This window comes from Myxine glutinosa, chromosome 5 (genome assembly GCF_964187855.1).
Source record: "Myxine glutinosa chromosome 5, kmMyxGlut1.1, whole genome shotgun sequence".
NCBI classification, from domain to species: Eukaryota; Metazoa; Chordata; class Myxini; order Myxiniformes; family Myxinidae; genus Myxine; species Myxine glutinosa.
The window spans coordinates 28,313,914-28,337,851 of record NC_136265.1 but is presented as its reverse complement, the minus strand read 5'-3'; the positions used below and the strand labels follow the sequence as shown (position 1 = coordinate 28,337,851).

Genomic DNA, 23,938 nt, shown 5'->3' with positions numbered 1-23,938 from the left:
GATATGCTGAATTCGATTAACCCGGTTCCCAAGCCGAATTTAGACTTTTGAATTTTGAGGGTTCCTCTGTTGATTCAACATGACATATGTTGTTCTCCAAGACTGGTAAACCAGAAGCAATGTCACCGACAAGTGATGCTCTTCATTTCCATTTGATGCGAGTACACTATCAAGCCATGGTATGGAGAAATGCTCATTGTGCCATACCTGACCTTCCTGCACCTGTGGAAATGGGAGTGAAACGTGGTGATTCAGGACTAGAGCCTATTCTGACATCACAGAGACCAATCCCAGAAAGTTGCCTCGAGATGATTTGTTGTGCATGCCAGAAGCAATGCAAGATTCGACAGTAGTGTAATAATGTTGCTTCTGGGACACCTCCGTTTAACATGGGAAATCCCTATCTAATGTCATTTACCCCCTTGTCTTTTTCAAAAATCATAAACACCTCTATTTCTCCCACCCTCATCTTTATGAACCTTTTGTCTGTAGTACCTATCCTTAATGTTGTTCATTAGACCACTCAAACACTACAAATATTTGTTTTCTCTTATAGACCTATCATCCTTCTTCTACATATCATCTGGCAGATTAATCTTTGACCCATTCACTTCCATATTGACCCTAAAGACCTCTATTTCTCTCACCCTGTTCTTTACGAACCTTCATACCTTTTGACATGTTATCCTTATTCATTAGACCACTTAAACACCTGTGATCCTTCTGACCTTATGGACCTTTTAACCTTTTACTCTTAATATCATCTGGTGAATATAACCCACTCAAACAACGACCCTACAAATATTTGTTTATGCGTGGGAAATAATTTAATTCTCCTACAACTCTCTTCACCATCTAATATATTAACAAAAAATATGTTTGAGTTTGGTTCTTTATTAAGATATTTTAACTGAGCTAAGATAAAATGGTAAACCTCCCTCAATGTTCTTGCTTGAGCGCCTCCAGTGCCACATACCATTTTTAAATTAAAGTATATATTTTCCTGACAACCATCAAAGTTTTCCGTCCACTCAAAAATATTTCCATCTTTTTTACCCAATTCACCGGTATTTAAATTAATTCTCTTATTTGTTTTGTGAACTTTTTTACCAGTTGCCTTTTCAATTATACCTATTTGATATTTTTCACATTCATTATGTTTTCCATTTATATACCAAGGTTGATTACACCTCCACTCTTTAGTCTGGTTGATACTTGGTTCTATCATTTATATGATAGTAAAAAAGGCGGCGGTAGCCCGTTAAAATCCCCAACCCCCCCCTTTTTAACTTATCACTTATATATATCTTATCACTTATATATATCTTATCACTTATGTATATCTTATCACTTATATATATCTTATCACTTATATATATATCTTATCACTTATATACTTATATAACCATAAGGGAGACTATCAATTCCATTTTCTAAAATAAACCTCTTATCATCAAAAGCCCCCAATGCTTTCTTATTTATCTCTTCTGAATATAATTGATGTTTATAACTTCTTATTCCATTAATCTTTCTAAACTCTTCTTTCTTTGTTGTTAAACAGTTATAATAATCCTTAAAGTTTATTGTTTCTTTAATAACATTTTTCTTTACACCTTTTAACTTCTTATCAGTCTTTTCAACGTTATTCACAATGTATTTATAAGCATAAGCCTTTGACCTCAATCCCACAAATTCACTCATAACATTTCCTCCTAATTCATCCTTGAACTTTCCAATCACCTTTTTATTTTTAGAAGAGAACAACTCACTCTCTGGACTGTAATTACTCGTGTCATAGATATTAATGTCTCTTTTCATGTCTGAATAAACATCGTTGGTATTAATTTTCAAAATAAAACTATCTGTATCCATATAAAGTAGATTAACATCATTTTGATATTTCTTCCTCAAGTTATTATAAAAGTAATCATACATTAATGACTTTGATAAATCAAGAATTGTTGTTCCAATATAAATAGGTTTGTTCATTTCAATACTCTCTTTAATCAAATGGATCGCACAAAAGTTCTCAGTAAAGACCTCAGCTCGAGTAAAACTCGGTCTATTAATTAATTTTGATGCTTGTTCCCAAGATGTTGATAGTCTGATATTTTGTCTTTTCCTCACATTCTCCATAGTCTTACCAAAGACCGCATTATTCATCAATTTATAAAAGTCTTTCTCAAAATCTGTTTTTGACTCTGTTCTTCTTTGTGTATTAAAATCAATGTACCCCTTTAACCAATGACTTTGATTGAACTTTAGAACCCTATGGATCTTCTCTACTCTTAGACCTTTTGATAAATATTGTCGCAAATTTCTTTGGTGTAGAACATAATTTTTCTTGTTATATAATGTAGTAAGTAATTTTTCTGTTGATTCACCTATATCAAACGATCGTTGATAATCACTCAACCATTCTTTCTTTGGACTTGCTTTCTCACAAGCAAATGGGAGATCTTTGTGTAGGTTATGGAGTTCCTCTGGATATTTTAAATCAATTTCAAAATAATAACCAACTTTTTCTTCATCCAATTCTTTTTGTGTAGAGATACATACATCTTGTAAAACGTTTTTGTAGTCTTTTTCCTTTACCCATCTAAGTTTTCCATAAGGAAGAGCCTGAGACATTGCCCAGCCATACAGGTTGTTCGCGTCATAGTACATCAAGTAAGAACTCTCTTTCGTTGGATCATAATTTGGAAGATATTTGTTATTTGCTTTTGCGTATCTACTCGAGCAGACTTGTGAAATTCCACCTCTTTTTGCCTTTTCAATCATCAAAAGCATATCAACATCGGTTATCAAATCCAAATCTTGTTTTGTCATTTTCAACATCGCACTCCAGGCCAATCCAGGTGCTGTGTAGTAGTGAGCAGGATCCAATCCATATCCAGTGCGACAAACAGATCTAAAGGCTTCAAATACATCGGCCAATAAAAGCACATCAGTTTTGAGATACAAATCGTGATACTCGCCAAGATTCTTGATGTTATATTTTTCCCAAACATTTTGTGCGTGTACATAATCTTTATCAGATATATGACTATTATTTAATTTGTTATAGAAATTTTCTTTTGAAGGAAGTTGTGTTTCATTGAATCTCTCAAATGAGTCCATATAGTCATAGGGGTAAATTCCCTTTTGTGTTAGAAAATCTTTATCTAAAAAATACTCTGAAAGACATGGAAACTCTTTTAGATTTTGAACCAAGTTAACCAATGGACTTGCCATGAATTTAAATGTATCAAGAAATCTGATATGAGTAATAGGAGATGTGTGAATTGTTTTTGTGAATGAAATGTATTTCTGATCCGTGTTTGGAATTGCTGAGATACTTCCAGAAGTCTTTGAGAGTTCCTTGATAAATAGATGTGTATCATAATGAGCGTTGTTATGAAGAAAGACAGGAATGAAAGAGGGGAGTTGATAATTAATATTACAACTTTGATGAGCCGGACCTCTATATTTACCAGTGAGATGACAATGGTCTCTAACCTTTAGACCTTTACCAATTTTCTCCTCACAAATATGACAGACATTGTTTTTTATAAATTCCCTTTTTTCTTTACTTGTTAAGGACATTGGTTTATTGGTTTCTCTCATTATCTTGGTTAATCCAACACAGTCTTTTTCTAGTCGTTTCACAAACTCCTCTGGGGTATTTGAGCCTCTATACATCTCTAACTTGTTATATTTATCACCAACGGATGATTTGATATAATAACAAAAACCACAAGGAGTATGTTTTTGATATTTATTTGTGTATGATTCTTTTGGATCTTGAGAAGCAGTATCAATTTTTTCTAAAATACTTTCAAAATCAGCATATATAACAAATGGATGTTTGATCTTTTTATTTTCATCTTTGAATGTGATCTTTGAGCCTTCTTTAGGCATATTGATTACCGTTGATTTATGTTCGCCACAATAATTTGAATGTTTATCTAATCTTTCTTGTGAATTGAAGAAGTTAAGACAACGCAAACAAATATATATTTTATTTGTTCTCTTACAGACTTGTGGTTTTATTAATTTAGCAATATCTTTGATGTATGTATAATGTGAATTTTCGTCTGAATTAAAATATAGAAGATTAATATGAGTTTGTTTACAATTGTCAGAAAGCTTTAAAACCTGAATGTTGTTTGTTTCTGTTAGACCATAAACATTAACTGATAAATTATTCATCTTTTCAAATTTAGGAATATCATTTAAAGTCATCGGAAACTTTAGATCTTTCGTATTTAATGTATTCTCATATTTTTTATAATGAGATACTCTTTCATCATGAAAATGTGGAGGATGTAAGTGTGCTAAAATAGACCAGAGAAAACATTTATTGTCTTTATTTTTGATATTGATAACTGCTTTTCTATTTTTGATAACACTGGGTAAATCAATGTAAGAAGAAGCTTTTAGAGGATCTGATTTAAGAATATGAATGTCTATGTAAATAATTTTTCCTATATTGAATCCACTTCCTACGATTGAATTATCCACATCTTGCTCTTGTTTAATAAGTTCATCATAGACTCCTGATGTTTTAAAATCTTGATATGAAGATATAAAGTGTGGCTCAGTTCTCATGTATGGTGCATCTATAACTCCTTCATCCTTTGTCATTTCTAATTTTACTCCCATATAAAATTTAAGTGGTTTCATTTCCTTTAGTGTTTTTTCAATCAACGTTTGAACAGCAGGTTTAACTATTTCTACAGCATCAACTATAGACTCTGGTTCAGGAGGTTTGAAGTTAAAGACTCTTATTTTAATATGTCCTTTGAATGCTCCATCAGAGTTTTTAGTTGTGATAAAATTTGATAAATGTAGATTTGTTTTAAGATGTATTTTGAAGCCTTTCTTGAGGATATTTTTATTACATGTAGAACAGTGTTTTGTTTCAGGTGGAAGAGGGGAAAGTTTGTTTAAAATGTTGTATGTATGTTTTGCGGTGAGAATATGTTGTTTATAATATTTTACTTCCTTCTCGCAAGTATCACAATAAACCATATTTATAGCGTGAGAAAACGTGGTGTTTTATATATATCACTGTGCTTAAAATAAAACACTTTTGAGCTTTACAGCTCCGTTTTATATATATCGCTGTGCTTAAACTAAAACACTTTTTCACTCAGAATCATCTAAGTCATAACTATCACATGAATACTCAGAATCATACTCAGAGTCATCAATAAAGCTACTCTCATAACTATCATTTGAGCACAAACTATTAGTATCATAACTATCATCACCATCGTCCAAGTTCAATGAAATACTATCATCACTATCGTCCGAGTTCAATGAAATAGTAAAATCTTCACTGCTGTATTGACTCATATTTAATTAGCAAGAAAAATATTCCCATCAATATCTATATACTTTCTTTCATTAACAGATTCAATCTCTACAATTTTTATATCAAAAGTTATCTTTAAATAATCTCTAACTATCATAGAACGAAATGACATTTCACCAGAAATATTAACATCATTCATTTTACTTAGATCTACACCCTTTGGATTATTAAAGAAAATACAAATGTCTCCTCTAGAATTATTAATGGTCTTATCATTCTTTTTCAAAGTATCGTGGTCAATCACTTTTTCAAGCTTTGAATAAATTGCCAGGAGTAGAGGAGAAACTTTTGTTAGATTTACTTTAATGGATGTCTTTCCAGGTATAGTTAGAGCTCTTCCTTTAAATGAAATAGAGGGGCTCATGTTATTTTCCATAACTGGTTTTACCCAAAAATTTCCATATTTATCTTTGTTCAATTTAACATCTTTGACATATTTTTCTATATCTTCCACCGAAGTAGAGATTGATTGAAATTTGTCTTTTGTGCTTTGAAACATTGTATTTATTAATGAATAAACTTGCGTTTAGTTTAAGTAAAAATTTACCACATAAATATGATAAGTTCTGAAGGATATTTAGAATTTCCAGACTCTCCATATGATAAATTAGAGAATTGTCCGGCTTGTGATAGAGTGGGGCTTAATGATGAGGATTCATATAAACAATGTTTATTCTGTGATTATATTCTAATTAATGATAATAAGAAATATAAAAAAACATATAACTCTTTTAAATTAGAACCAAAAATGAATTACTTTACAAGATTAATAAGAGAGATGAATGTTAAGCATTATGGTGATAATACACCATTTCTTACAAGGAAAGAGACTCCTTGTATTGAGGAAATGTATAAGGGTTTAATGATATTTATTATTCAAAATAATTTTAATGGAAATGTTAATACAAGATACTACATAAATAAAATAATGAATTATTTTGAAATTAAACCCGAACTCAGGATAAAATATAGAGTTTCTAAAATAGCTCAAAAAAAGTTGGATGACTTGTTTTCCAAATATATAAATGAATGATTTTTTACCCGTTTGGGAAAATAAGATAAAATTTAATAACCATAAAAACATTCCAAATTCATTGAGATGTCTAATAGTTGGTTCAAGCGGATGTGGAAAAACCTGTTTACTTTTAAAGATGCTCCTTGGTTCTAATTTTTTAGATTATGATAATTTAATAATTTTTACAAAGTCAAGTTTTCAACCCGAGTATCAACTACTCTCACAGGGTTTTAATGCAGGTCTTAAAAAGGAAGACATTATCGGTTTATTTAAACTTCAAAACAAACTGAATGATTATAATATTGAAGATATAATACAATTATTTTGTGATACACAGAAATCAAAATCGAAACCCATAACTTGTATTCTCAGTGATAATACGGATGATATACCTTCACCTCAAGATTTAGATAAATCAAAAAAGAACCTCGTCATCTTTGATGATTGTGTTAATGAGAGAAACCAAACAGTAATGGATAGCTACTATACAAGAGGGAGACATTCTTCTTGTAATTGTATATATCTTAGTCAATCATATTTTCAACTCCCTCGACGCTCAATAAGAAACAATGCCAATACTTTTATTTTATTTAAGTTAAATTCAATAGATGTAAATAATTTTTGGAGAGATAATTGCTCTACGTTATGTAGTAAAAAAGAATTTGAAAATTATATGAAACACACGATTGGAAAATATAAATATATTGTTGTGAAACAAGATGAGATACTACATGATATTTTTCAATAAATAAATACAGAAAATGAATACCGAAGAAAGAGAAAGAAAGTTTAAGGAACATCAACAATTAGTTTCAAAAGTTGTTAAACAACAGGAAGAGATAAAGAAGAAACGGAGACAGAAACTAACTGGTGAAGAAGCCTTTGAAAGAAAACAAGAGAAATTCTTTAAACCACTTTTGAAAGCTCAACACTCACCTACAGTTCCCACGGTAGAATTTACTCCGAAAAAACTTCAAATGCTCAAAGATTTTAGTCAGATAACAAAACAAGAACTTGGTGAATTAGAATATGATGACGAGGGATTATTTCGGAAACTTGAGCAGGTAAATCAACCCCCTAATTATGTTGTGGAAGCTCTTCAAAACAATGAATATTCGGCGGGTTCAAAAACCAGAGCAGGTCTCATTCCAACAGAAGAACCAGCAGTGTTTCATCTTGTGGAAGAAAAGGTATTGATATTTAATGATGAATTGATGTTCTTGAGTTCTACTCAACCAAATGTTAAATTAACTCCAAGATTAATGTTTCTTCTAACAAACCCCGGATTCAGCGGTTCAAAATATTTTGAGGAACCACTTGATATGGAAAGAGAGGAAGATAGGGTATATATTGAGTTGTTAAATGCACTTGATTATGGAGTTTCTGTTGCTGGTAAAAGTAAGAAGAATGAGAAGGAGAAACATATTATTGATGCTTTAAGTAAACTTGGTTCAGGTGTTAGTTTTCTTCCAAATGACCCATCACAATTAGTTAATAGGCTATTATTGTTGTTAGGTAGTAAGAAGGCTGGAAACAACAATTGTTTTAATGAATCCTCAGCCATTTTAGATCAGTTGATGAACATGAAAATAATTAATAAATGTCAATACAAAGATATTTTATTAGATATTAAATAAGATGAGAAGCACAATTCTTAGTTTTAATTTCACAACGAGCGATTACACAGCTTCATTCCCTTACCCACTACAACTTGACCCCCTTACCTCATATGAGGCATCTTTGTTGTCAATGGAAACTTACAATACCCTTTTTAATATCACAGAGAAAAACAACAAGTTTAGTTATAATCCAGGAAGTGGATATAAAACTATAACCGTTTCACCTGGAGCTTACGAGATTTCTCAAATATCTTCAGAAGTCTCTCGCCTTATGAAAGAAAAAGGTGATGAACCAAAAAATATTGTAATAGATATTCAAAAACACACTTCAAAATCAACTATTAAACTTAAAAATAATTATAAAGTTGATTTCACGATTGAAAATTCGTTTAGAGAGCTATTGGGTTTCTCTTCAAAAAAGATTGAAAATAACGGGACGTTTTACAGTGATAATGTTATCCAAATATCCTCCGGTATAAATTCAGTATTAATTCATTGTGATTTGATTGACGGTGCTTATAACGATGGAATAAGAACAAATACAATATTTTCATTCAGTGCATACTCAACCCCGATTGGTTATAAATTTAATATGGAACCAAAAAATCTTGTCTATTTACCTGTGTCAGGAAAAACCATATACAGAGTAAATTTTAGGATAACCGACCAAGATAATCGTATGATATCCTTTAATGATGAAATTATATCCATCAGAATTCACCTACGTGAAGTTTTTCAATAAATAAATAATGGTTATTGTGAGAAAACACGAGTTGGGAAAATATAAAATAATTACAGGGGATGGGATGTTCCTTTCACCATACTATAAGGGTGAAGGTATGTTTCTTGGGAGAGGATACTATAAACCAAAGCGACAACGGGGTGTGGGACATCAATTTAGAAATAAAGGAGATGGGATAATTGATACTCTAATGGGTATTGGTTCAACCATCCTTAAACATAAAGACCTAATTGGTTCAACTGCTTCTGCCGTGGGCTCCGTTGCGGGTGCTATAAAGAGTATAAAAGATGCTCAAAAGGAGTCTCATAAATTACAAGCAATCAAAGAAATTAAAAAAGGTAAAACTCAACTATCTTCACAAGAACGACAAAAAATCATTAAAATACTTGGGTCAGGGTTTCAACGATTTTAATACTATATAAATACAAGTATGGAAGCGATTGATAGTATCTATGATTTGGATGATACGATTATCATTTCAAACTCTACTAAAAAGGAAGACTATTTTAAGGTAAATGCTATTACAGGAACAGACTGGAATTCAAACGGAACAAAAAGTTTTGAAATAAATAATCAACAAACTTACTTGAATCTAGCTGATAGTTTCTTGCTGTGTAAATTTAAATTCACTAAGGCTGCGAATAATACTAATGCTACACTCGTAAATGATTTCTTCTGGAAAATGTTTGACAGTGTCCGCCTGTATATTGGAACACAAGAGGTTGAAGCGGTTGATTATGTCTCTGCTACATCTGAAATGATGAAATTTACACTATATTCGTTTAGTGATAGAATGGGTAAGGGAGCTGTTGAGGGTTTTATTCCTGATATGTCAACGGGTACAAACGCAGACCCTGGTTATAGTCAAAGGAAGTCAATGTATAATGATGACGCAAAAGCTGAGAATAGTTTTACCGTAGCAGTACCTCTGAAAGGTATATTTGGATTTTGTGATTATGATAAAGTTTTGTATGGGCTTAAAATTAGATTTCAACTACAAAGGAATGATAATGTAAATAGATTGCTTTTTGGGGATGAAAATGCTTTTGGAGAAAATAATAAATTTGTTATTAATGATTTGTGTTGGTATATCAGTGAATATACTCCTAATCTTAAAACGGAAGAGATGTTAAATAGAAGACTTAACTCAAAGAAACCGCTAAATGTATCATACCTTAAAAGAAGATGTCAACACGTTAAACTGGAACACACTACCTACACTTGGAATTTAGGTGTTCTTCAAGGAAAGCCACGATACCTCTGGCTCATTTTTAAAAAACCAGATGGAGAGGACGGTACTAATAAGAATAATGCGCTGAGTGATAATGCTAAGGTGAAACAACTTCGGGTTTCTCTTGATGGCACATTTTATCCGCGAGATAGATTGGAAATTGATTGGGAAAAAAATGATTATGCGGAAGCCTACAAGTCCTACCAAAAGGTGTGTGAAAGTAATGGTAATAATGATCCTATTTTGGATATGGTTGCATTTAAAGGTTTATATACAATCTACGCAATTGACCTGAGTTCTCAAAAGGAAACTATAAAGTCTAATCGAGTGGATACTTCTCTATACATTGAAAGAGGGGAGAATGAAGAAGTTGATGCTTATTGTTTGCTTTTGGAGGAAACAGAATTACAGATTAATACAGATAATGGTGTTATGATTAATATCACATAGGTTTTTTCTCATAAATAAATGGTAGGGGTATATGTTAATCAAATCAATCTTAATAAATTAACATCTTGTATTCAAAATCAAAAGCCTTGTATTATTAATGTTAATACAATTCAAAGAAAAGGAGCTGTAAGAATTGATGTTTTACTCACACACACACAAGTAAAAACACTAAATGATGTTGGATCACTTAAAATTAAAATGACGAAACCTATGTTAAAGAAATATTCAATAGACGAGTCAAGAGGAGGATTTCTCCCGTTTCTAATTCCTTTATTTGCTGGTTTAAGTGCGGCGGGAGCATTGACTGGTGGTATTTCAGCAGCGGTAAAAACTGCTAACGAAAGGAAGGCACAACTAAAAGCTCAAAAAGAATTGGAAAGACATAACAAGGAGTTGGAGAAACAAATTAGTGGAAGTGGTGTAATTGTAGATTTTGCTCAAAAACTTGAAAGTCTACCTGATAAAGCTAGATTGTTGGTTGGAGATATGCTTTCCTCTATCGCTCAAGCGGGTGTTAAACTAACTAAACGGGGTAATGGATTGTATCTTTCTCATAAATAAATGGATAAATGGTTTAAACAATTTGGAAAGAATACAACGTCAAATATAGAACTAGCTAAGTATTGTAAAACACTAAAAATTGATAATGTGGTTATTTGTATGAGAGATGAATTAATACATATAAATAAGAATACAAAGAATATTATTATGAATTTAGACACACAGAATGGTTCTCATTGGGTTTGTATTCATAATAGTCAGGATAAATATTATTTTGATAGTTATGGTATGCCACCACCTGTTGAAGTAATACAATTCTTACAGAATGGTGTTTATCAAACATTCCAAGTTCAAGAAATTAATTCTAAATGTTGTGGCCAATTATGTTTATATGTATTATTTCAACTCAACAATAATGAAAATTTTTATGATATCATTTTTTATCTAATATAAATGACCTATGTTGGAAAAGATGGTTCTATCTTTGGAAAATCCTCTCAGGATATTGATTTATCAAATTATTATACAAAGGCACAGGCTGAACGACAAAAATATAGTGTAAGTAAAAATATTAATATGAAGAATACTTATAAATTAATCAATTATCCAAACCCTACAGATGCGAATGACTTAATTAGATTAAGTGATTTATCACAATATATATTTTTAAAGAAAACAGCACGTTTTGTGAAAGAAGTAAAATTTACAACCACAACACCTGGTTATACTGACCATACACCTTTCCTCATTGAATTTAACTACCTGCTTACAATTGAATTTTATAAAGAAGGACATTTAGTTAATATGCGAATTAATAAATGGGGGTATGATATGCCTGATTTAGGGTATAATTGGTCTTTTTCAATAAACATAGAAGACCTACATGATTTAAATCAGTCTCGTAAAGAAGAATATTATCCACTTGGTGAGGATAAGGATTTATGTGGAAGTACAATTAGTAAACAACAAATACGTGATTTTAAGAAAATAAAAATATATGATAGTATAGCGATGGTTCGCATGACAAAGAAGGAAGGTAATGAGATAAGGATAGAAAGCCGAGGAATACAAACCGATTTGGTAGTGGGAAGATGGGGTGGTATTACCTGTCATAATATTAATCTCACATATATTTCTGATACATAAATGGCAGGAAGAAGACTACAAGAGAATTATAATTTTTGTATTCAAGGATACCTACAAGAAAAGGGTGCTCGGTATTACATACCTTATGATTTGGAGCATATACATGGGAATTTTGTCATAAAAAACTGGCCTTATACTGATATTGTTAAACCCACAAATAGAGACTTGTTTAAAATATTAAATAAAAATGAACTTCTCAAAGTTATGAAATATAAAACTCTTTTAGAAATCGTCAACAAATCTTATTGGTATCCTATTATGAGAAAAATAATTATAGATACAAGAATATCTCAAAATCCAGATGAGTATATGTATAATATTCTTTGGGGTTCAAACTCAAGGGTAGCAAGGGATGAGGAAGGAGTTGAAGAAGAGAAGGAGGAAAGAGAGAAAAAGGAGAAGGAGGAAAGGGAGAGGGAGGAGAAGGAGGAGAGGGAGAAAAAGGAGGAGAAGGAGGAGAGGGAGAAAAATGAGAAGGAGGAAAGGGAGAAAAGGGAGAAGGAGGAAAGGGAGAAAAGGGAGAAAAAGGAGAAGGAGGAGAGGGAGAAAATGGAGGAGGAGGAGAGGGAGCAAAGAGAGAGGGAGGAAAAATATAAAAAGATGGAAATCACTGAGATTCATAAAAGATTGAGTGTATTAAAGCAAATAAATCAATCTCAACGCACCGAAGAGGAAATTAAAGAATTAACAACTCTTACGAAGATAATGGTTTCAAAAATAAGAACGTCAATGTCTTCAATTTCAGAGATTTAAACGAGAAAGTGGTGAAGAAGAAGAAGAAGAAGAAGGAAAAGATTATGTGATTGATGATGTTGGTGTCATTGACTTTAGTTAGTTTTTATTTGTAAATAAATGGAGGAGAGAGTGAAGGCATTCCTTAGGATTCTTTATGTTTTAAAAATAAAGATTGAAATGTATATGTTGAAAACCAAAAAGGTTTTGATACTCTGTCGGAATTTTTCTGATAAATAAATATGAGTTATTGTCTCAAATGTAAAAAGAAAACTAAATCTAAAAATATCTCTTATGTTAAAGCTAAAAATAATAGAGTTTATCAAAAAGGAATATGTCAAGTATGTGGCTCTAAAAAGTGCCAATTCATCTCTCCTAAAAGAGGAGGAGACATACAAAAGTTTCTGTCAGGAAGTAAATTTACAACAACTGGAATTCCAGGGGAATTACACCTTCCAGGGTATTCTTTCTGTGGTCCAGGAACAAACTTGGATAAAAGATTAGATGAGGCTGACAATCCTAAACCTTGGTCTAAACCTACAAATAGGGTTGACGAAGTGTGTATGAAGCATGATATTGCTTATGGGAAAACCACTACGTTGACTGAAAAACATAAAGCCGACAGCGAAATGTTGTATAATTTGTCTTTGATACAAAATCCAACGTTGAGAGAGAAAGTTGATAGGTTTATTGTGAGAAATTTGATAAATGCTAAATTGAAACTTGGTCTTGGTTATTCCTCAAAAAACTATTAGGCTCTAATGATGCCATCAAGACTGAGGAGCTTTTGGCTGAAGAATTACACAAACCTATAATCACAAAGTTTAAAAGAAGGAAGGTTTATTCTAAATACACTGACCACATATGGTCCGCTGATTTAATTGAATTGAATAATGACAGGGGATACAGGTATGCTTTAACCGTTATTGATTTGAGGAGTAGATTTGCCTGGGTTGTCCCTTTAAAAAATAAAAGGGGTGATACTTTAATGTTAGCCTTTAAGCTAATATTTGATCGGGATAAAAGGAAACCAAAGAAGTTATGGACTGATGAGGGAACAGAGTTCTATAACAAAATATTCATGAAATTTCTTAAGGGGAAGGGTATTAAATTATACAGCACCTTTAATGAAGGAAAGGCAGTTGTTATTGAGCGTTTTAATCGTACTTTAAAAGAGAAATTATATAAAAAATTCACACAACTCGGTTCTCAAAAATGGGTGTATTTAATTCAGGATATTGTAGATAATTACAATAATACAGTTCATTCATCAACACAATCAAAACCATCAGAAACATTTACAAAATTAGAATATGAAAAGGAGATTAATTTGAGAAAGCCCAAGTTCAAAGTTGGTGATATGGTAAGGATATACAAATGGAAAAGCCATTTTGAGAAAGGTTATACACAAAAATGGACTCGTGAATTATTTAAAATCATTGATGTAATGGATACAGTCCCTTGGACCTACAAATTATATGATTTAAATGGAGAGGAAATCTTGGGTTCATTTTACTCGCAAGAATTACAAAAAACAAAGCTAATAATTCATTAAACAACATTTCTATTCACCCCACCCAGATTAGCTAATTTAATTAGTGGTAATAATAAAAAAAAATTAAATAAATAAAAAATCATAAGCCACGCCCACACCGACCCCGCCCACACAGACCCCGCCCACACAGACCCCGCCCACACAGACCCCGCCCACACAGACCCCGCCCACACAGACCCCGCCCACACAGACCACACCCATCATCCCCCACCCTCCGTGCACCCCCACCCTTGACCCTTCACCCCCCTCATCCCACCCCCACCTTCCCCACACACACAAGGGGAGGGGAGGGGTGGGATGAGGGGGGTGAAGGGTCTTTGGCAGGGGTGCACCTCCCCGTTCCCTCCTTTATTCTCTTTTTGTAATTAAGAATTAAATAATTGTAAACAAAACAAATATATATAAATATTGAAAACATTAAAATCTTTATATTATTAAAACATTTTTCTTGAGGTATACATTCAACTTCTCCCCAGCATAAGTCATCAATTTCTTCCCAGCACAAGTCAAAGGTTGGTTCAGCAGATGTCTTCAGGTTTTGAATCTCTTTCTATTAAAGACAAGAGGGGAGAGATATTTATTTCATATTTATGTTCCATGTCAAAGCGTCTTGAAAAGCGCTATACAAAATAAATGTATTATTATTATTATTATTAATATAGGGTCGGATGCCCTTCCTGACACCAACCCTGAATCACCTCTTACGATGCGCAGGGATATGGTGTACCTATTATAAACGGTGAACCACACACACGTACACACATGCTTACCTCGAAAAAATCGAGCTTTGTGTTCAAGTGGTCGAGTTGAAAATTTAGGGTACCACATGTTGACGGGAAATAACCACTCTTTGGAAAATCAAAATCGTCCCACTCCAAGCTTTGGTCTTCAAGGCTGCAAACAAAATAAGGAGAAATTACTATGTTGAAGTAAGCTTGACAAAACATCACACACACGCACACACACATACACACACATACACACACATACACATTCACACATACACATACACACACACATTCACAGATACATACACACACACACATACACACACGAACGCACACACAAACACATACACACATTCACAGATACATACACACACACACATACACACACACACACACACACACACACACACACACATTCATATATACATACACACAAGAACACACACATACACATACACACACACATTCACAGATACATACACACAAGAACACACACATACACATACACACACACATTCACAGATACATACACACACATACACACACGAACACACACAAACACATACACACACGAACACACACACACACACACACACACACTAAGGCAGCGTCGTTTAACACAAATGTATTAATATTTAGTATCTTACCTTGCATATGAATCTTCCAAGAATGGTGAAACATACAGGTTGACCAAGTTCATTTCGTTTTGCAACTCTTGAGATTCTGCAGTATTTTCATTCCAACCAGTTTGAAGTTCTGCCAGGATATTCGCATTGCTGTAAAGATAAAGGAATATTAAGTCATTTGTTGTATAATTAATCCCATACAAAGCTTTAAACACTTTAATTTTAAATGAAACTTACCTTGGTGAGTATTCTTCTTCTTTATCAGAGTAAAGGATGGAGTAGTAAGACATGTCGATCCCCAATGATCAAAATTGAATTGAACACGTTCTTTTATAATGAACAAAATGTATTTTCTTGAAATGACGACATGCAGTCATTTCGGGGAAGCCCTGAGCGTGTGTGAATAACAGGAAATAAGACAATGAAATCTTTCTGGGAAGTTATCCAAGTCATTGAAACAACGTCATTTCTCAAAAGCGAAGAATTAATAAAAAAAGGTTTGATTTGTAGGGTCGTTGTTTGAGTGGGTTATATTCACCAGATGATATTAAGAGTAAAAGGTTAAAAGGTCCATAAGGTCAGAAGGATCACAGGTGTTTAAGTGGTCTAATGAATAAGGATAACATGTCAAAAGGTATGAAGGTTCGTAAAGAACAGGGTGAGAGAAATAGAGGTCTTTAGGGTCAATATGGAAGTGAATGGGTCAAAGATTAATCTGCCAGATGATATGTAGAAGAAGGATGATAGGTCTATAAGAGAAAACAAATATTTGTAGTGTTTGAGTGGTCTAATGAACAACATTAAGGATAGGTACTACAGACAAAAGGTTCATAAAGATGAGGGTGGGAGAAATAGAGGTGTTTATGATTTTTGAAAAAGACAAGGGGGTAAATGACATTAGATAGGGATTTCCCATGTTAAACGGAGGTGTCCCAGAAGCAACATTATTACACTACTACCCTCCTAGTACCGCAGTGTTCTTTTGAACCTGCTCCACTAACTCCGTCTGTCCCTCTGTCAGCTGTTCCACCTCCTTCGTCAGATCCTCTATGCCCCCCCTGTAACCTAGCCGTATTATTCCTCACTTCTTTCTCCATACGCCTCTCACCTCGCTTTACCTCCTCGCGTAGCCCCGAAACCTCCTCACTTACCCCTCGTCGTATTTCCTCCATCTCTTTTGTAGATGCCACCCTCATCTGTCCCAATTCATCCCTCTGAGCATCCAGTTTGGTTTCTACCCCGATTTTCACCTCCTCTATCTGCTCTCCCATTTGTTTGATTTCCCTGGCAGATTGTTCCCCTATTTCCCGCAATTTGTCCTCCATCCTATTTTCTAACCCCATTAACCCATTTTTCATCCCCTCTATCTGATTCTCCTGGGCAGCCATTCTGTTTTCTACCCCCGTTAACCCATTTTTCACCTCTTTTATCCCGTTGTCTAACCCCTCAAAATTATTGTCTAACTTCCCAAATTTCTTGTCTAACCCCTCACCGGTACCCCTCGCTTCGTCCCTCATTACCCCCATTTGGTTTCCCATTACCCCCAATTGCCCCATAATTCTGCTTTCCATTTCTTCGCTATTCTTGTCCATAAGGGCCTTCATTTGTATAAAAAAAAGGTTCACATCCACCAACGGCGCTGCTACGGTCGCGGCAAAATTTGGTGCCGCTACACCCACGTGCGTGAGGACGCCACTTTGCGCGTCTGATACTTCCGCAACCACATTGCTATTTTTCTCCTCCTCCCTTTCCTCCACATACATTTCCCCGAGGTCCTGGGTCGATTCCACCCTGTCTATCTCTCCCACCGACATCCGATCGCCTTGATTGTCCATGGCGCGATCTCAAAATTCGGGTTTTATAAAACAAAATTAATTTCGGCAGCTTGTAATTTTGAGCGCGTTAAGCGCGCTTCGGGTCCGATCTCCCTCCTCGACACCAATTGTTACTCTAATAGTACAATTGGTGTTCCAAAATTTGGGCCTAACAAATTTAGTCCCAGGTCCGAATCCAACTCCTCGACACCAAATGTTACAGACGCGGCTTTAGATGTTATATTGACCGAGCGGTGGTGTATTTAACCGCGTCCGAACAGTTACTCCCCGATTAGAACCCGATTCCACCCGACGTTGACCAGATCGCCCCACAGATATTCAATCGGGAAATCTCTAAAGCGACCGAAAGAGAATGAAAAAGAAGAAGAAGAAGAATACGGAGGAAGAACAGATTTATTATACACACACAAGCAATGGATGGAAGAAGCAGTAACACAGCGAATCGTTAACTTACACTATTCATTTTTACTTAGCCCCAAGACAACGAGCAGGACAGGACGTTCACACTTACACAGGGGATAATGCAGGCAGGTAGGGCTTGAGGTGGATTGCTTGAGAGGGAGGCAAAGTCGGGAGGCCGCAGCTCGCAATTCCTCGCGGTTTTGGCGGGAAACCCTCCGTCGTGTATCCGCTGCGGTAGACGTCACGCGCTGGTTCGGCACACCTGCTCCTCTTCTTGGGGTGGAGCCGTCTCCCTCCTTTCAGCGCGTCTCTCCAAAGCTGGTTTCCTTGCCGAGTACCTCTCCTCTTTGGCTTGGAGCGTTTCGCATCTCACCGCTCCTCTTGGTGCCGCCTCTTTGCTCCTCCCAGGTCATCTCTCAAGGCCTCTCTGGTAAAGTAGTCCCTTACAGTCGCTTTTATCACCTCGGGCGAAATCAAGCCGCCGGCTCCGAGGGCACGCCTACCGGGTCGCTCACCGCGGTGTTGATTGGCTGTTAGGGCTGGTTCACTCCTCCCCCCTTATGACGAGGTGGAGACACGCCTTTCTTCCCCAACCCTACCTCGTGGCCAATGGTGGTTGAAGAAAACCGCCCAAAATGCGGAAGGCAATTGGAAGGGAGGTTTTTGGGGAAATTGGAAGGGCCTACGCTTATTTTGTTTGATACAATGCAAAGTCAATCTAGTGGGAAACACATATTTAGCCTACATGGAATAAGGAAATACACTATTTAAAAGATATATCGTGACCTGCGTGTAAGTTTCATGGAATTAACTAGGACGACGGCTGCGACCATTATTTACATTACGAGGATGTTACCATACTTTTGTAACGTTCACATTGTAACGTTTCCACATTCGTTACACTTCCTCCAAAGCCGTTACACTTCTCAAATTCGTTACACACTTCTCAAAATCGTTACACTGCACCCTCCTTTCTTCAGGCCCGTCCTCGGGCCTACTAAACTTTAACTTAGTGTGACACGTAGGTGTAATTCCCTCTACAATTAACCTGACCCTGAGTGTGACAATCTTAAAACACAAATAAGTATGTCCCCCTATTGCATTGCACCCTGTCTAACAGACTCAAGCCCACAGCTAACCGAATTACGGAATTATTCTCAAACTATACATTTACGGTGGGGAGCATTATTTACAATGACGTGATTTCTTATTTACAACGCAACCCAGGACCTGTGTTTTTTTTTTCTTTTTAGGGAACAAGAGAAAGAAATTCCTGTTGGGAGGGAGGAGACAGCACGCATTGCATCGATGCACCAGTACCAATACCACCAAAGCACCCAAAAGCACCAAAAGCACCACTAAGCACCAAAAGCACCACTCGGTGCGCAGTCACCATGGTTCATAATAAACACAATAAAACAACTGGTGGTGGTCTTCTCTTTCTCTGCTGGGCCGATGTTCTTCCCGACATCTTCTGGCTTCATGCGGCCTATTTGGACATAATAAAAAGCACAACTTGTGTCCATTTTTATTTAGGGCCTCAGGGGCCAACTAAGGGTGGTCCACCTGTTTGGCATAGGTGCCACCTTACCGAGGTCCGCAAGCAAGATTCCCTGGCCACTATGGCCGGTCTCCAACAGAGGTGCCCTGCCCCAGAACCTGGGGTCCATCAAGTGGTACTTGGCCGCAGAACAGCGGTCCATACAGTGGTACATCAACGCAATGCATGCTGGTTCTGGGAATCTCGGGCGCACAATGGCCACCTCACGCACACTCCCATCGGCACCCAATGGCGCACAGGTCATGTGGGAGACAAAGGAAAGACAATTGAGCGGGGGGTAAGGTCACAAGGGTACACGTCAATAAGGCAATGCAAGGTGAAATGCGTACGGAGGGCGAAGTGAGAAAGCTCGTCCCTACCGTACGTCACCCCCCGGTCACCTACCCTACCCCTGCCCTTGCCCTTACCCCATATGTACAAAATCTACACATTACCAATTCGTCACTACTGTCACGTCTTCCCCATATTTCCCCTATACCAAATTCGTCACCACAATCCCTCTACTTTAAAATTTGCCATCACCAATTCATCATCAATCCTCATAAGGAGGGAGAGATGGAATTACGCACAATGTCACACCCACGTCATGATGCGTCTCACAATCCAAACATTTGCATCATAAAAAATAATCAAAACATGGCATGGTGTGGAGTACCTGTCACCTCAGGTGAGTGGATGCAGATGGTGCGAGGAGATCCTTCATCCTAACTATTTTCTAAATGACTTTAACACACTTTACACTACCCGGGGTCTTTTCCCTGCCAATCCATTGGCCAACTTACACTATGGGTTCTAATAACCAATTCCCATTGACCAAACTGTGGTGCTTCTCAATTTGGGGTCTCACTCCCCCGATTCATCTCCCGGTGCTCTCGCACAATTTCTGGGCTGCGACGTCTAGCTCTCCCAACAGGTCTACCCACCTGCACACCTCCACCACTGTAGTTGCCACCCGAGCTTACCTAGCTCCTCACCCTAACCTAACTAACTGGGGACAGCCCCTCTACTGGCTCTGTCACCCCATGGTGCCCTCTGGCACTGGGCTACCCGGGTCCGTCCTCCGGATCCTCGGGCCCCATCCACAACAACTACTACCGGCTCCCAGAGCCCACCTGCGGCCTCACCTGGCCGACATCCTCACAGTGGTGGAGTGCCCAAACCAACTACACACACTAACAGGCTACACGCCCAGCCATTTCCACAACACTAACGCACCCATCCACATACCATTCTGCCACCCGCACCACAGATGCCAATATCCAACCACAATTTACCTGTACCCTCTACCTAACACTTACACTACCCGCCCCGGGTATCCGTGATGGGGGTCCACTCTTCCCCCATTCACACCTTCGCACCATCCACTCCACTCCACAATTTCCACCATTCTCACTCCACGACCATCCATTCCAATACTCCAGATATTCCACACTACCATTTATTCCACACAGCCACATACACCTGTTGTTGCACACCTGTGCCCTCACACCTGGTGCCACCTGCACCCTCCTTTCTTCCTGGACCATTTGGTCAACACAACACGCAATCACCACTACTCCCTCATACACTGCTCCACACACCTGTTCAGTTGCACACCTGTGCAATCACACCTGTTCCATTCTCACCTGTTCAATCCTCACACACACGGCATCATCTCAGCTAACTACTCCCCTCTGAAACTTGCGCTTCCCAGTCGTCCCTTTAAACTATTGCGCTCCCACGTCATTATAATCCACACTAATCTACCTGCGTCCCCACTACAGGTATCAGTCACTAACTAAACTTAACGTTACCTAATGTCATCTTCGCTAGATCCCTACAATATAACCTAACCCACCCGGGCTAGTTTTCACTGCCATACACCCCATAAGCTATTGCGCATTTGCCCCACTGTGAGGGATGGTGGATTTGCCATCCCACCACATCGGGGGTCTCTCACTATCAATTTTGTTCGTCCAGATTCCAACCAATTCAAAAATTTTCCATTTACTGCCAATTCTACTCACTTTTCTAAATTTCGTTTTAAATCACTATCACTATCACCATCACCCGTCTACTTATTACATCCTCTCGGTGCGCCAATTCACGTCTACAGCCCGGCTTCGTACAGCCGAGCAATGAACGCGGATTCTTTTGTGCCGGCGGCTGGATGCGTCCCGCATTCGGGGCAGGGGCGGGGGCTTACCCGGGCCGAGATCCCACGCACCACCTCGGCGTGGAGCCATCCAATGTCCCGATCTCGACCTGCCGGCACGTCTCAACAAAACGTGGTCGCCATAACGACCCTTCCTATCCAGCTGCCCGCTCCGCCTAGTGGAGCCCGGACGCGGCCGTTCCAAGCGAGGCACAGCGTGGATCGCGTACGGCGGTTCTTTCGAAACCGCCGTGGTTCGGATCCCCTCTGGTCCTCGCGGCACGCGAAGCTGCCCGACGCGCACCGAGGGCCCGATTCGGCTATAAGTCGCCCTAACCGCTAAACCGGTTACCGTCGACGCTTCACCTGGACGCTTACATGCATACGCTACCCCTTTCTTGCTCATACATGCAGCTGTTCCCATTCTCCTCGTACCTTTCCTTACACACCTCGGTACACTCATTCCGCTCGCCGACTTGGTCACACACCCGACCACCGAACACTTTGGCACACATTCGTTGGTCGCACACCTCACCAACACACCTCTTCGCGCCCCCTCCTCGGTCACTTCCTCTGTGACAATCACAGGTGTGCTCTCATTCGCACACCCAATCACGTGCCTCACTACCAACTCAAATGTGCCTTCCCACACACGCTCTACCATTCCAGGTGTGCATCCTTCCATTCCAGGTGTACATCCTCGCTCACCTGTCACAACCAACTCACGCTCCGTTTCACTCTCACTACTCTCACCTCCACTCTCGGTCGCGCACTCACCCTTACTCTCGACAGCACACTCTTTCTTCATGCACCCGTCCGTTACACACCTTTCTCGCGCACACTCTTCCGCACATTCTCCCGTTACACCCTCTGTAACACTCACCACAGGCATGCATTCTCCCTTACTCTTGACAGCATGCGCTTTCCCCATGCACCCGTCCGCCACACACCCCTCTCGCGCATTCTCTTGCGCACACTTTTTCGTTACTTCCTCCGTAACACTCACCACACCGCGCCTCCCTGTGCTCCCTCGCACATGCGCTTCGACCAACTCGCTCCTGACGGCACACTCACTCCTCGGCGTGCACTTTTTCCTCACACACCCCATGGTCGGACATTCTCGCACACCTCTTTTTTTGCACACCTGACCTGTCGCACACTTCACCAACGGCCTCTCACGAACACCCGGATCCAAACCAATCCCCAAGCCGACTGAATCTCCCCTCACATCATATACATTGCCACTCACCTCCGTACTTCGTCGTCGCACCTCCTCTGCCACCTGCAAACTTTTTATTTGGTTAGTGAGCACCTCATCATGATTTGAACACAGACCTTGTACATATTCCATTACCTCCTCCTGGATTTCTCTTTTAGTTTCTGTCCGTCCCTTCTTAATTTCACTCACCTCTTCCTCCACTTCCTCTAATTTTTGTTTAACCTCTTTTATTTCTCGGTGCGTCTCTTCAAGTTCGTCCTCTAAGGCTACCGTAACCGTCTCTATGTGCATCCTCACCTGCCGGTCCTTTGTCTCCATTATCTCTGTCACCTCGTCCACCCTCATTGTCAGTTCCTCACGTACCATCTGACATTGCCTCTGCGTCGCTATTAATTCGTTTTTAATGTCTTTTTGTGTCGCCTTTAACCCTCCTAGTACCGCAGTGTTCTTTTGAACCTGCTCCACTAACTCCGTCTGTCCCTCTGTCAGCTGTTCCACCTCCTTCGTCAGATCCTCTATGCCCCCCCTGTAACCTAGCCGTATTATTCCTCACTTCTTTCTCCATACGCCTCTCACCTCGCTTTACCTCCTCGCGTAGCCCCGAAACCTCCTCACTTACCCCTCGTCGTATTTCCTCCATCTCTTTTGTAGATGCCACCCTCATCTGTCCCAATTCATCCCTCTGAGCATCCAGTTTGGTTTCTACCCCGATTTTCACCTCCTCTATCTGCTCTCCCATTTGTTTGATTTCCCTGGCAGATTGTTCCCCTATTTCCCGCAATTTGTCCTCCATCCTATTTTCTAACCCCATTAACCCATTTTTCATCCCCTCTATCTGATTCTCCTGGGCAGCCATTCTGTTTTCTACCCCCGTTAACCCATTTTTCACCTCTTTTATCCCGTTGTCTAACCCCTCAAAATTATTGTCTAACTTCCCAAATTTCTTGTCTAACCCCTCACCGGTACCCCTCGCTTCGTCCCTCATTACCCCCATTTGGTTTCCCATTACCCCCAATTGCCCCATAATTCTGCTTTCCATTTCTTCGCTATTCTTGTCCATAAGGGCCTTCATTTGTATAAAAA

At 38.1% G+C, this 23,938-nt stretch overlaps 1 protein-coding gene and 1 long non-coding RNA gene across 5 annotated transcripts in view; both read right to left on the bottom strand.

Annotated features, from left to right (window-relative positions):
* Nucleotides 1-23,938, bottom strand: part of LOC137428682 (RB1-inducible coiled-coil protein 1) — a 189,496-nt gene that overhangs the window by 126,451 nt on the left and 39,107 nt on the right. The gene's annotated exons all lie outside the window — the stretch shown is intronic.
* On the bottom strand, nucleotides 14,689-16,916 carry LOC144892005 (uncharacterized). Of its 2 annotated transcripts, XR_013623330.1 has the most exons (4): nucleotides 15,942-16,916; nucleotides 15,726-15,854; nucleotides 15,121-15,244; nucleotides 14,689-14,900 (listed from the first exon to the last, which is right to left on the bottom strand). It is a non-coding gene; the product is annotated as an uncharacterized LOC144892005 (long non-coding RNA). The 2 variants fall into 2 exon arrangements; XR_013623329.1 differs by having other exon boundaries at nucleotides 15,726-16,916.